At 40.9% G+C, this 13,585-nt stretch overlaps 1 protein-coding gene and 1 non-coding gene across 2 annotated transcripts in view; both read right to left on the bottom strand.

Annotated features, from left to right (window-relative positions):
- SYT1 (synaptotagmin 1) overlaps positions 1-13,585 on the bottom strand; it is a 535,754-nt gene that overhangs the window by 112,257 nt on the left and 409,912 nt on the right. The gene's annotated exons all lie outside the window — the stretch shown is intronic.
- On the bottom strand, positions 5,576-5,706 carry LOC114886265. Its single transcript, XR_003791273.1, has one exon. It is a non-coding gene; the product is annotated as a small nucleolar RNA SNORA18 (small nucleolar RNA).

The following is a 13,585-nucleotide window of genomic DNA, read 5'->3' as shown; positions in this document are numbered from 1 at the left end:
CTACTTTGAAAGAGACTAAAAACCTAAGTACTGATACCAGTGTTTGTCAAAGTAATTGTAGAGGGTATGTCCTGCTGTGATAGGTCTTATGAAAATGCAGGCAGAGATTAGAAGTTAAAAAAAAAAAAAAAAAAAAGAGAAAGTACATGTGAGCCTTGATCTAGATTGATGCTACAGCTCTTTTTCTTTCACGGTTTTGCTTTTTAAACACCTTCTTTGATGAATCACCAGGCTGCTAGATCCCATGAGAGATCGCAGGACTATAAATCCATGCCCCAAGGCTTATTTTTTGTTTGTTTGTTTTTTGCTGTACGCGGGCCTCTCACTGCTGTGGCCTCTCTCGCCGCGGAGCACAGGCCCCGGACGCGCAGGCTCAGCGACCGTGGCTCACGGGCCCAGCCGCTCCGCAGCATGTGGGATCTTCCCGGACCGGGGCACGAACCCGTGTCCCCTGCATCGGCAGGCGGACTCTCAACCACTGCGCCACCAGGGAAGCCCCCAATGCTTATTTTTAAAAAACCCTCCAGAGAGGTAGGCTCTTTGGGGTAGCTGTTTCAACACTGCACCCTGCCAGGAGGGGTAGCTTTGGTTTCCATGCCACATTTAAACGCCTTTTTATTTAGGCTTTAGTCGCTTCAGAAGGTCATTCTAAGCTGCCTCAAATGGATATCTTACCCCCAATTAATGGGCATTGATTATTCAGTTCTCTCAGAGAAAGATTGTGGTTCTTCTATTTTAAGAGCCCAAAACAGATAGGCAACTTCCATAGATGCCACAGCCCTGAGACTTGAGGGGAGAGAGAATTTGGTTTGGAAACACAGGGCTGGTTCCCAACAGTCTCTAGAGCACATGAAAGCCTCACACAAATGTAAAGCAATATTAATAATATTTACTGTTAAACTCATAAAAACAGATAGTGTAAATCTTATCACCTATTTAACCTATATTTTGGGGGGACAAATATGAACTAATAAGTTCAACTAATAAAGCTGAAATATATGGGACACAAAAGATGATCCAGGATTTCCCTGGTGGTGCAATGGTTAAGAATCTGCCTGCCAGTGCAGGGGATATGGGTTCGAGCCCTGGTCTGGGAAGATCCCACATGCCACCGAGCAACTAAGCCCGCGCGCCACAAGTACTGAGGCTGTGCTCTAGAGCCCGCATGCCTAGAGCCCGTGCTCTGCAACAAGAGAAGCCACTGCAATGAGAAGCCCGCACAACGCAACGAAGAGTGGACCCACTCGCCGCAACTAGAGAAAGCCTGTGCGCAGCAACGAAGACCCAATGCAGCCAAAAAAAAAAATTAATTAAAAAAAATAAATTTATTAAAAAAAAGATAATCCAAACAGATGCAGCATGTTTAAAAGTAAGAAAATAATCTCAGACTTAATAGGAAGAATAAAGCATAGAAGATGTTAATTAGCAGTTTCCATTCAGGGATATATTAATCCTTAATTTTCACAGTCCGAGAATATGTTTGAAAAACTGACGCTTGAAACTCTGAGAGATTTTAACTTACTGCGTACAAATCTTTGTTTAGGTGTGCCAGAACTTGCATTTGGGAAATGAACCATTTCCATTCTCGGTTCTGAACCCAAGTGCATATGATTTTATGTGGAAAGGAGGCACCCAGAAGCATTTTCTTAGAGAACATTGGCGGGCGAGTATGCTGAGAATGGGAAGGGCAGTGGGCATATGGCAGGTCACCACATCAACACCCAGAGAGAAATAATCCACCACACCCTCCCTGTTGGGCTCCCAGCCTTTCTTTCTGTCTTCTGTCCTGACACTCTAATGGCTGGGCAGTGGCCTCCTGCTTCACGTACAGGAGATTACATAATGTATCAAGCATTATCTTCCTCTAGAAATGACATATGATGAGCTGGGTTTTGCTCCCAGTTACTTAAGTTCTAGCCCAGGGCACTGAATTCATTATGCGCTGAACATGAGGATCTGAAAGGGGGTTTGATCCTTGTGATTGTGTACTGGGTTCTTCCATGAAATCATTTGCTGGTGACTTGTATAGCAGTACATCCTGGTAAATACTTATCTCGGACTCAAACCAGAGGCCCCAAACAGCAGCTCTGGCCTAAATCAACCTTGTTAAAATGCAGCTGTCTCATCTCTTTTCTCTCTTGAGGTTCAGCACTGTTGGATATGAAGTCACAGTCACTGGGATAAACAATTTTCTTTCCTCCAGCACACCAAAAAAGGAAGAAAAAGAATTCAAACTGCATGTATGCTATTTAAATAGGCACCCTTCTGATCCTGATTACTACTTCGGGAAAACCCTTATCCAGTTTTTAAAGGTCACCACTGTCGCATGCTACATTTCTTTCCTAAGTGAATTACCAGGTCCCTTTATACGTGGCTTGAACCGTTCCTAACTCTCAACCCCAGGAATCTGACGTGGAGTCCCTGCTCCACTTTGGAATTTAAAAATAGAATAAATAGTAATTAACATGGACTTTACGGCAAACCATTTAAACATCTGGTCGTTACTTCCTAGTTATGTGATTTCAGACAAGTTTCTTAGCCTCTGTGAGTCTTGGTTTCCTCATGCGCACATTTAGCGTAATATGTATAACACAAGTCTGTGAGATTTAATTGAGCTAATGTGTTTAATTATTTCATATATAAATTAAATATGTAAATTGTTTTACCTCCCAAGGGAATGGATCAGCAATTCGAATTACAAAGTCAGGAGAGTTTTGGAGAGAGACCATAAACCAGCAGGTGGAAGAGGCTGGGGTTTTGGGGTGGTGGTGAGAATCAAGGTCTCTAGAAATCCCCCGATAGAGATGATTTCCTTGTGCAGGAAACCAGGTCTGCCACCAACTGATACGAGGTTTTTGGAAGTCATGACTGACAATGGCACCAGCCACTGCTCATTTAATAAATGCTAGTTATCCTGCTAAAATTCAGACCTAACATAAAAAGTGTTTAAAAATTTGGCTAAGGTATATGTGAAATTAATTCATATAAAGATGACATAGATTTCTAGGCAGGAATGCTATGATTTTATTCTCAAAATATTAAATATTTGGATTTGAAGAAAGGCTAGATTGGAAATTGGATGACAGGCACTTAGTAATCATCTGGTTTGGTGAGAGGTAGCTCATGCATTTTCTTTCCCTCTTATTCTTTCTCTTGTAAGAAGTAGAGTTTTGAAGTGGCAATCTAGCAGGTTGGTCAGTGCCATGTTTCAAATTGTAGCACCTCATAAAGGCATCAGCCCTTTCTGGCAGATTCACTGCTCTTTAAAAATTATTTCGGGAGTGACAAAAATATTGAGAAATTCTACAGAGCTCAAAATCTTCTGTATAGGGTGCGAATAAGGAGCTTCTCTTGTTTTGTGATACACAGGGGCTTGGGAAACTCTAAGCAGACAAAGATACTTTGTTTTACAAAGAACTTTCTCTTAGATTCAAGTATACCTTATTAAACACTGTCTGGAGAACATGAAAATGTTTCATTGATCTTTGGTGCCCTAGGGATAGTTACAAGGCAGATGTCCAACTCCAAGTTCACCATTGGACCTGGTATCAGGAAAGGTGATGAAAGAGATGGAAGCAATTACTTCCTCCTGCTGGGAACTTGAGATAGGATGGAATGAAACAGATGGGAAGCTGGGGAATAGAGAGACTTGGAAACAGAAACATGTGAATCCTATGTGGATCTGTCACAGATGGATCTATGTCATAGAAAGATTGACCCAGAAAGCTGGGGGACAGCTAAGAGGGTTGGGAATTGGGATTGGTGTTGAACTGAGGCAAGCTGTTGCAGCCCTCTTTGCACAGTAGGGTGGTGGCCTTAGAGTTGAGAGCATAAGAGTAAGAGAAACAAAGTACAGAGTGTGTGCAGAGCGGGTGTGTGTTTGCAGACTAAAACATCATCCCTAATGCAGGCCTTGTAACCTCTTTTTCAGTTAGAGGCAATCCCATGTGATGGATGATGTGTGTCTGGAGTTGGACCATGTCTGAAACTCAGGCCTCCCATTAGCTGCATGGCCTCATGCTATTCAGTTTCTCTGGGTTTCAGCTTCTTTGTCTATCCGTTGGGGATATGGAGGGTACGTACCCCAGAGTGCCACTGTGAGGAATCAATGAGCTAACACACCTAACACGCATCTGCCCCCCACACAAACTCAATAGATGGGAGTTTAAACACAGTTAAGCTAAGTTTGTGCTCTACCTGGTTTTTCTAGCTAACGGAGCTTTGAAAATACTGTCTACCAAAAAGAAAAAGAGGGCTTCCCTGGTGGCGCAGTGGTTGAGAGTCCGCCTGCCAATGCAGGGGACACGGCCTCGTGTCCCGGTCCGGGAAGATCCCACATGGCGCGGAGCGGCTGGGCCCGTGAGCCGTGGCCGCTGAGCCTGCGCGTCCGGAGCCTGTGCTCCGCAACGGGAGAGGCCACGCCAGTGAGAGGCTCGCGTACCGCAACAACAACAACAACAAAAAGATAACATAATTTCCCCTAAAATTAGGCAATCCTACTGTGACACTCAGGTTCCATAGCCTGGATGTAATTTTCAAATGTGGCCTCAATATAAACAAAGCATCAACATGATGGGACTTGGAAAGCCAGTGACCTCAAGAAGCAGCACACATCTGTCCTCAAATTCTAAGTTAAACATTGATGGTAAATTTTTTTTTTTTTTAAAAATCAGGCAAGCATTTCAAAGGCTGCTGTCTACATTCTCTCTTTATGACTTAGGCTATCCAAAAATATGTTCAAAAATCAAAACACAAAACTCCAGACTCTTGACCTATTTGAATATTCTAATCTCTATTTTTGCTTTCTGACACTGAGATACAATTAAGAACAGACAATTCCTGACACTATGCTGGTTCCTAAAAGACAGTTCCCCTCCTACACTAGCAGAAGGAGAAAATTCAGGGAAGCTCCTTGTCGGAATATTGATTTATACATGCAGAAGTAACACCTTAAACTGAAGAGCAGTTGGTTAACTTTTGCTAAATAACCTCTCACCACATTCCAGAGTGTTTGCAGCTTAGAGAATGAGAAGACATGACTAGAAGTATTTTTAAAACAAAAAAAAATTTTTTTCCCTTTTTTTTAAAGGGTTTTTTTTTAATTATGTGTAACACAGACAAAGTTATTTAAGTCAATCAATTTTTAAGGAATTTCACACGTTCTGATTCTTTCCACTGCCAATCACCTTAGTTTCTCCTAACTCATAATCTTCAAGATAAAACAGCCCTTTCAAAAATAAGTTATCATGTGAGTCAGCCCACAATTCTTTTAGTTAGGCTTCTTTGATCTCCAATGAAATATGGACACACTTCAAAATTCCCCACCTGTAATCTTTGGGATCCAATTTCCTCAAGCGATTTACTTTAGGACCATGTTCAGGGTCAGGAGATGGATCTGCCTGGTTCTGACAGGCAGAACCAGGGTTTTTTAGAGGGTTTGACACCCTCTAAAAATGTATTAGGTTCAAATCATATTCACTCCTAAGCCATCACACCCTAGAACAGTACAGATCATTGGGATATGCCAATACCTAAGGTAAAAAGTTTGTTAGGTTTTTCATAGTTTACTTGGCAGCTCTGTCTTGTAGTTCTTTCCCACAGATCTAACATGTAGTTCTATGAGTATAGGAAACCACACAGTTAATCTATGAGGTGTTTCCAACGATGTAGGTTTACAGAAAAAGCCCCATCGGGATAGACCTCAACTTTTTTCCCTTCTAATAGAATTGTCTGTAGGGCCTCACATTTCACTCACAAATCCTCATCTCTACACTCCAGTGTTATCTGAAGTCCAGAAAATTGTTCTTGCATATAAACTAATTATGTTCCACCCGAAAACAAAAATACTGATTTAGAAGGTACTTTCAGAAAGGATGTTGAAAGGAGGGGCTCATTTTAGAATGAAGGGCATTACCCCTAAGAACACTGTTCTCTAAGCGTTTTAGATGGTTTGCCCAAGGCTGGATTCGCTGTGCTCTGGGTCCTCCTACTGCCCGGTGCACTCCTGTGTTTTCCAAGCTGGACTCCCGCCAGCTCCTGGGGGCCAGGTAAGACCCTGTGAGCACCCTGACATACATGCCTGCTTCACAGTCTTGCTGTGTTCCATCAGGGAGAAAATAACTGCATGTTATTAGCAACTTGGGGGACATTTAAAAGGGAGCAAAAAAGCAATCTAAATGGTTTATTTGTTCCCTGAGTTCTCCTGAAGAGATAAAAAGAGAGAAGAGAGGAGATAAGCCTGGCAGGGGACGCCAAGGGGCAGAAGTTTTGTTTGCAGTAGACTGACAGAAACCTCCCATCAGGCTTCCCCAAAGCTTAGGTGCCATTCCTCTTTGTCTTCAGGCACTTGAAATCTGGAAAGAGTGGACAGGAGTGAGTGAAAGAGATACTGAGACTGTCAGTGGTGCTATAGTGAGAGGAAAAATACTGAAACTGCTAAATGGTACTGGAAACAATGAATCTCCCCCCACTCCACCCCCATAGAGCAAGTGATTTTCTACTCAATGTATCTGTTTACTTTGGGAATTCATTTGGCATCAGACAGAGCTGGGTTTGAAAAATAACTTTTTTTTTTTTTTTTTTAATAAATTTGGTTATTTTTGGCTGTGTTTGGTCTTCGTTGCTGCATGCGGGTTTTCTCTAGTTGTGGCGAGCGGGGGCTACTCGTCCTTTCTGTGTGCTGGCTTCTCATTGTGGTGGCTTCTCTTGTGGAGCACAGGCTCTAGGCGCGCGGGCTACAGTAGTTGTGGCTCACGGGCTCTAGAGCGCAGGCTCAGTAGTTGTGGCTCACGGGCTTAGCTGCTCTGCGGCATGTGGGATCTTCCCAGACCAGGGCTTGAACCCGTGTCCCCTGCATTGGCAGGCAGATTCTTAAGCACCGTGCCACCAGGGAAGTCCAGAAAAAATAACTTTTTAAAGGCCACATAATGTAGAATTACATTGATAGACAGTGTCTAGAATAGCCATCCATAGAGACAGAAAGTAGATCAATAGTGGCCTGGGGATGAGGGCTGGGAATGGGAGTGATTGCAGATGGGCACAACGTTTCTCTTTGGGGTGATGGAAATGTTCTATAATTAGGTTGTTCTGACAGTTGCACAACTCTATGAATTTTCTAAAAATCATTGGGAAAAAAACAAAAATAAATTTCAAACACCTAAGTACATATCGTTCTACATTTTTCAACAGCATTTTACACACAAGGAAATGAGGCTCAGAGAGTTGATGGGATTTGGAGCCCGAGTTCTGTCCTCATTTGATCCCTGCCACATGTTCTCCTAAGAGCTAACTACTGTGATGTGCAAAAGTAGTAAATACTTTCCTTACTTCCAAGGAGCTTATACTCCTGTAGACAACAAAACAAGTAAACAAGGCATCTTTTTATGTAACAGCACAAAGCGGCTTGGCACTGACACTTAGAAAACAGGGATGTGTGTCATGAGGTGCCAATCGTACAGTACAGCGGAAACAATACGCTGTGGGTTAGAGATCAAGGTGATGCTGAGCATTATCTGGGCACTTAGTGAGAATGAGGAAGAAGAAACTATAGAATCCCATTAGAGTAAGTATCAGTGCATTCCTGTATAGACACCAAGATGCGTGTGGGACTTCTTGGGGGTAAAAAATGTTCTGCAACCTGATTGGAGTGGTGCTTATATTGGTGTATACAGTTGTGAAGACACATTGAACTGTACACTTCATATCTGCATTTTATTATATGTCGAGTTCTACCTCCATTAAAAAAAGGCATGATGCTGCTAGTCAAGGCACAGAAAAGAGCAAGGAAATAACTGGAGGAATCTCTGAGAATCTACCGTAGGAAGACAGACTGCAAAAGGGAGTGGGTAGTTCTAACATTTAGAACATTGTTCTTGTGTCAGGACAAGCAACCCTAAAGCTTCTACCCTACGAGAGAGTACGCTAGTAGAAAATGGCTTTGGAATCAGAAAAAGGGTGTCTGAATCCTGAGTTCTCACTGGCTAGCCACGTGGCCTGAGCCTGGGTTCTTCACCTACCCAAGGGGTCTTAGCATTGACCTTACATCAAGAGGTGTGGTGGTGAAGAGCAGGATCCTGCAGACACATGTTCTGATTTAAAGGGAGACTGGAATATTTTGAGGAAATATCCCTCAACTTTGGAAACAGTATTGGGAGAGGATTCCCAGCATACATCAGTTCTGTTTCAGATGGAGCCCCAGGTCAACCTAGAACATCATGCTTCCATGATTAGGGTTTCAGTGCCTGAAATAACATTTTTTTTTAAACTGCTTTATTGAGGTTATACTTCACCTACTAGAAAATTCACCTTCTTGAAGGATACAATTCAGTGGGTTTTAGTAGATTCAGAGTTGTGTTAACCATCACCACTATCTAATTTTAGAATACTTTCATCAGCGCACAAAGAAACTCATACCCACCAGCTGTCATTCCTCATGCTGCCTCCTCTACTGCCCCCCACCCCACCCTGCAACTCCCAGCCTTAGGCAACCATTAACCTGCTTTCTGTCTGTGTGGATTTGGCTGTTCTGGTCTATCCATGTTGTAGCACGTATCAGTGCTACACTCTTTTTTATGGCTGAATAATATTCTATTGTATGACTATAGCATGTTTTGTCTAATTATTCACCAGTTGATGGAAATTTGAATTCTTTCCACTCTTTGGCAATTGTGAAAAATACTGCTACGAACATTCTTCTACAATTTTTTGTGTGGAAATGCGTCTCCACTTTGGGGGGCGAGGATAAACCTAGGAGTAGAATTGCTAGGTCATATGAATCCTCTCTGTTGAACATTTTGAGAAACTGCTAAACTGTTTTCAAAAGTGGCTACACCCTTCAGAGCTGTGTGAGGGTTTCGATTTTGCCACATCTTCACCAATACTTGTTACTGACAGTCTTTTTGACTTAGTAGGGCCTGGACTTTGAATTCTTTTTTTGTGGTGTCAGAGCATAGAGAAGTGTGTGGTCATTGGGGCCACACTGTGTTAGTGCCACCTTCCACTCATGCGTGCTAAGCCTTACCCTGGATTGGCCTTGTGACCTCTTCTCCATGTCACCCACAGTCTGTCTTCATCCACAGTCTGTCTTCATCCACAGTTTCTCGCACATGGGGGCTAAACTCGGATATCCTGTCTTTCATCAGAACTGTATGCTAATGTCCTCTGAACCCTAAGGCTGTCTCAGTCTCCTCACAAAAGAAAGTATATAAGTCTAGTGGTCAGAGCAGTGCTTTTTCAGTGGCAAGGAAATAAAGGCTCTGATCAGTGTCTTCCATAATAAGAAAACCTAGTATTTACTGTGAGTTTATTAGGTGCCAAGTATTGTTTAAATGCTTTAAATGAATTATCTTTTAGAGTGTATCACAACTCATGGAGGTGGGTAATATTAATCCCATTTTACAGAAGGGTTAAGTAACAAGCCTAAGGACACCAATAGTAAGTGGAGTCATGGTTGGATACACATCGGTTGAGTCCAGGCTCAGAGCTTTTATCTACTTGTGGTACTGTCTCATAATTAAATTATAATTGACTACGCTTAATGGGTCTGTTTATCTTCACCACTGTTTTTCTAGAAGCTAGTACAGTCCCTGCCTCACAAAAGAGCCCTAATAAATATATGTTGAATAAATGAAAGAATGAAGGAATAAAAGTAATTTGCAGTATTTAAGGCCTCTTGTTCACAATTGGAAAGAACCTTAGCCACGTGTAAAACAAGTAGGTTTGCATGTGTGTATGCGGGCTCCCTCTCTTTCATCCTTTAATTATTTAAGTTCTTCTTTATCAGCAAGTCCTCATTCTTCTCCCTTATTCTTTAGTACAAATAGCACAACTGAATTGCTGACATTTCATCTAATTGCAGGGTAACAGATTGTAATGGATTAAAGATTTCACAATACAAACATTTGGCTTGCTCAAAGCGAGGCAGGAGTAAAGCAGAAGGTGAAAACATTTTATTTGAAGAAGTCACAAACAAGATAATAAAAAAAATTGTTCCAAAGCATATGATGAACCACCAGAAAAGATGACATTGTAAAAGATCCAAAGGTGTGGAATCGGAGGACAGGACAGAACGAGACATTCTCCTGCATTGATGACACTGCTTCCCACTCAGAATCCTCTTTGCTATTTCAATAATAAAACAACCAGATACAGGCAAGATTGCGCTTGTCTATATCATTTTTCTCACTCTTCTTTTGTTTTCTATTCATTCCTATTTCAATTCCCACTCCTCACTTTATGCTCCTCCAATCTATATTCATGAAATCCATGCTTCTAAACCACTTTGCTGTATTTAAAGTTCGACTGAAAACTCTCACTCTTTATTCTTTAAATAAAAAAGAAAACTAACACCTACACTAGTTTCTATTAAAACAGATTTCCTTGGCACTACATGTATCCAGAACTTATATCTCTTGATGATTTTTCCTATAGTGACCCATTTGAGAGACTATATAATGATGTTATTGCTCAAAACATTTTGGTCAGAGTCAGAATAGAAGTCTCACAAGAATATCCACTTCATTACTTGATCATAATAACTAAAACTATTTTACTCAGTTGGATCATCACCTTATAGGCCATACTTGGAAACAGCTTATGACCATTTCAATCAAACTTACCTTTTAAAGACAGGCCACAACTGAGGACAGAGAGAAGACTGTATTGTATACTGAGAAAGACTTTTGGAGAGAGGGGCTGGAATTCAAAATATGTACCATATAGGCAGTAGTACAACTGGAATAACTGGGTATCCTTCAAAGATGACTTCTCTGAAGGTGGTATGACTCATGCATGTTTGTAAAAGAAAATTTTTATTTTAATTTGTCCAACCGGTTCACTTGGAAATACTTATTTAAGCACTTGGGATGTTCCAGGCACAGTGCCAGGCACTGGGGATAAGAAGAGAAACAAGACTGGCAATATCCTTGGACTCACTGAGTGTTAGTCAATTAAGTAGCAATATGGCAGAGGAGAGAGAGAATGGGTTTGGGAGTCAGACCTAGGTCTAAATCTTTATTCTGGTGCTTACCTTCTGGGTGCACCGGGCCAATGGGGATTGGCCAATCCCAAACAGGGATCTGAAGAATGACCCCATAGGACTGCACCAAGGATTACCTGAGATCATGTGAGAAAAGCACTTACTAGAGTGCTTGGCATAGAGGTGGGGCTGGCTTTCGTATTCCAGCTCTTGTCCTTGGGAAGAACAAGTTTTACGAGCTTTATTTAGCGTCCTGAGTTTAGGTTGATCAGTCGGACATTGTAAGGGACAAACTGTCACTAAACTACTTCATTCAATCTTATTTCTCAGGATATCTGTTCAAGCTTTCACTCTACTTCTACCTGGGCCTGTCATTGGCGGTCTTAGCTCTGTCAGTTGGCTTTTGTTCACCTCTTAACTTTTGTAAGGCACTCTTAGTTTCCTTCTGCCTATTCAAATTCTACTCAGTTTTAAAGACTAGCTCACTTTTTTCAACTCTTCCACGGACCCTCCCTGTCCGTACCTTTTCTTTGTGCCTAAAACATACGGTGCCCTGTAATTTATACTTCAGATCTGGCTCTTTACGAAACTGCTTTTGTTAATTTTCATTACGAAATTTTGCTACTATTATTGACCATTTCCCATATGTGAATCTTAATCTTCCATTCCATGCACTTTACAGTGGTAATTTCACAGATATTCAATATATGTTCTGAATAAATGAATGGGAGTTTAAATTCTATTTAATGAATTTTTTTTATTGGAAAGCAAAATCCCTCTGCCTTCGTTAAATTCATCAGCAATCATGAGTGAATAATAACATGTTTGTGTTAATGAGTACCTTTGAATTTTAGGGCTTTGTATCCTGGACAGGACCTTTGAATTTTAGGACTTTGTGTCCTGGACAGGAATTCATGCTAAGTATTTATGAAATATTATGAAGAAGAAACAAAAATGCCATAGCTATTTACTGTTTTTTTTCTTTTGCTGTGTTACATTTGCAGTGTATTAAAATATTTGAGAGGGAAAATATATATGTAGATTTTAATCAGTTGAATGTTGTCAAAGAAAATTGACCAAATGTTGAAATTCCAAAATAAACAAGCCAAAGCTGAGGAAAATCTAATTTGTATCAGTTTGGTTTTGCTCTTTTTTTTTTTTGCATTTAAGTTGAGTTTATAGCTACACTTGGAGGCTAAAGAGACTGAGAGAGACTGTTTAAAGCAGGTGGTATTGTGAAGTAGAAAGAGTGGTGAAGTAGAAAGACCGGTGTTTGAAGTTTAGCTCTGGCATTGGTTGTGTGAACTTGGACAGACTACTTAGACTTTCCTGGGCTCAGGTTTGTTTTTCCCCTCGTTTTGTAAAACAGATTTAATATGCCACTTTTGAAGACTGTTGTGAAGTTTTTTTGTGGACACACAGTAGATTCTCAGTAAACAGTAGCTCTTATTATTATTGGTGTTTATAACTTAGGTAGAGAAGTTAAGGGAAGCTTTTAATAAGATGAATTTTGGAACCGAGGGAGCTGGGTTGGAAATCCAGGCCTCTGGGCCATGACAGCTGTGAAGGGGAGGGTAATGCAGTAGGTTAAGGTATGATAATGGGGGAACCATGGGAGGTCGTCAAAGGGCATTTTGAAAATGTCCAGGGTCTCTCCCTTCACTTAATTCTTTAGAGTCTAAATTTATTTTTTCTAGGGAATTCACAGTAAAAAAAAAAAAAAAAAAAAAAAGGGCCAACTAAAGAATGTCGCTTGCTGTCTGGTTCTACAAGGATTGAGTCATTAGCTACTGGAGTTGCTGACCTTTAACATACCCTGAAAGGAGCTCAGGGTGGAAATCAGGAATGAGGCACTCTGTGCTCTGGGAAAACTGGCAGAACAAGGCTTTCAGATAGTTAGATATTTTCAGGAGAAAATCTTATGAACCCAAATTCTTGCATCTTCCCATACTTTAAAGCACTAAAATCATTAACTGAGATATCTTTTCCTCGTGGCTATTAGCAACCTTCTACAGAGATGTGCGTTTGCTTGCCAAACCTCTTTGCCAAGATCACATATATACTAACCTCCCCCCTTATGTCCTCCTGAGAGTTCCTTGGAGCTATCTGAGAGGCTGTCTCTGGGGCTACAGTCCTCAGTTAAGTCCCCAATAAAACTGAAGCTCACAGTTCCCACGTTTTTATTTTAGCATCCAAATGATACCAAATTTTCATTTAGAATCTCAGTGAAGTGAGAATTTGTTTTCATCCATTTGTGCCTGAAAAGGCTTTTTAACTAGAAAGGCAATCAAATTACAGTCCTACACACTAGAAGGATATTTCCAGTTATTCTTTCCTATGATGTTTTTAGAAACCACATCATGAAGCCGACAATTCTTATTATGCATAGCAATACAGTTATATATTGGTGATTGAAATTCTGACCAAACTCAGATGCAAGTAAACCACAGCTATGGCCAAAGACATACCAAGAAATCAAATGCAACTCTACTTAGTTTAAAGGGAAACTATCATGTTGCACGTACCACAAAATGGACACATAGACACTAAGTACACTAAAATATATCATGGTCTTAATATAATATTATTGAATTGTTTTATATCTATTTT

This window comes from Monodon monoceros, unplaced genomic scaffold, assembly GCF_005190385.1.
Source record: "Monodon monoceros isolate NGI ecotype Baffin Bay Population unplaced genomic scaffold, NGI_Narwhal_1 Super_Scaffold_6, whole genome shotgun sequence".
Classification (NCBI taxonomy): Eukaryota; Metazoa; Chordata; class Mammalia; order Artiodactyla; family Monodontidae; genus Monodon; species Monodon monoceros.
This window is presented reverse-complemented; position numbering and strand designations above follow the sequence as displayed.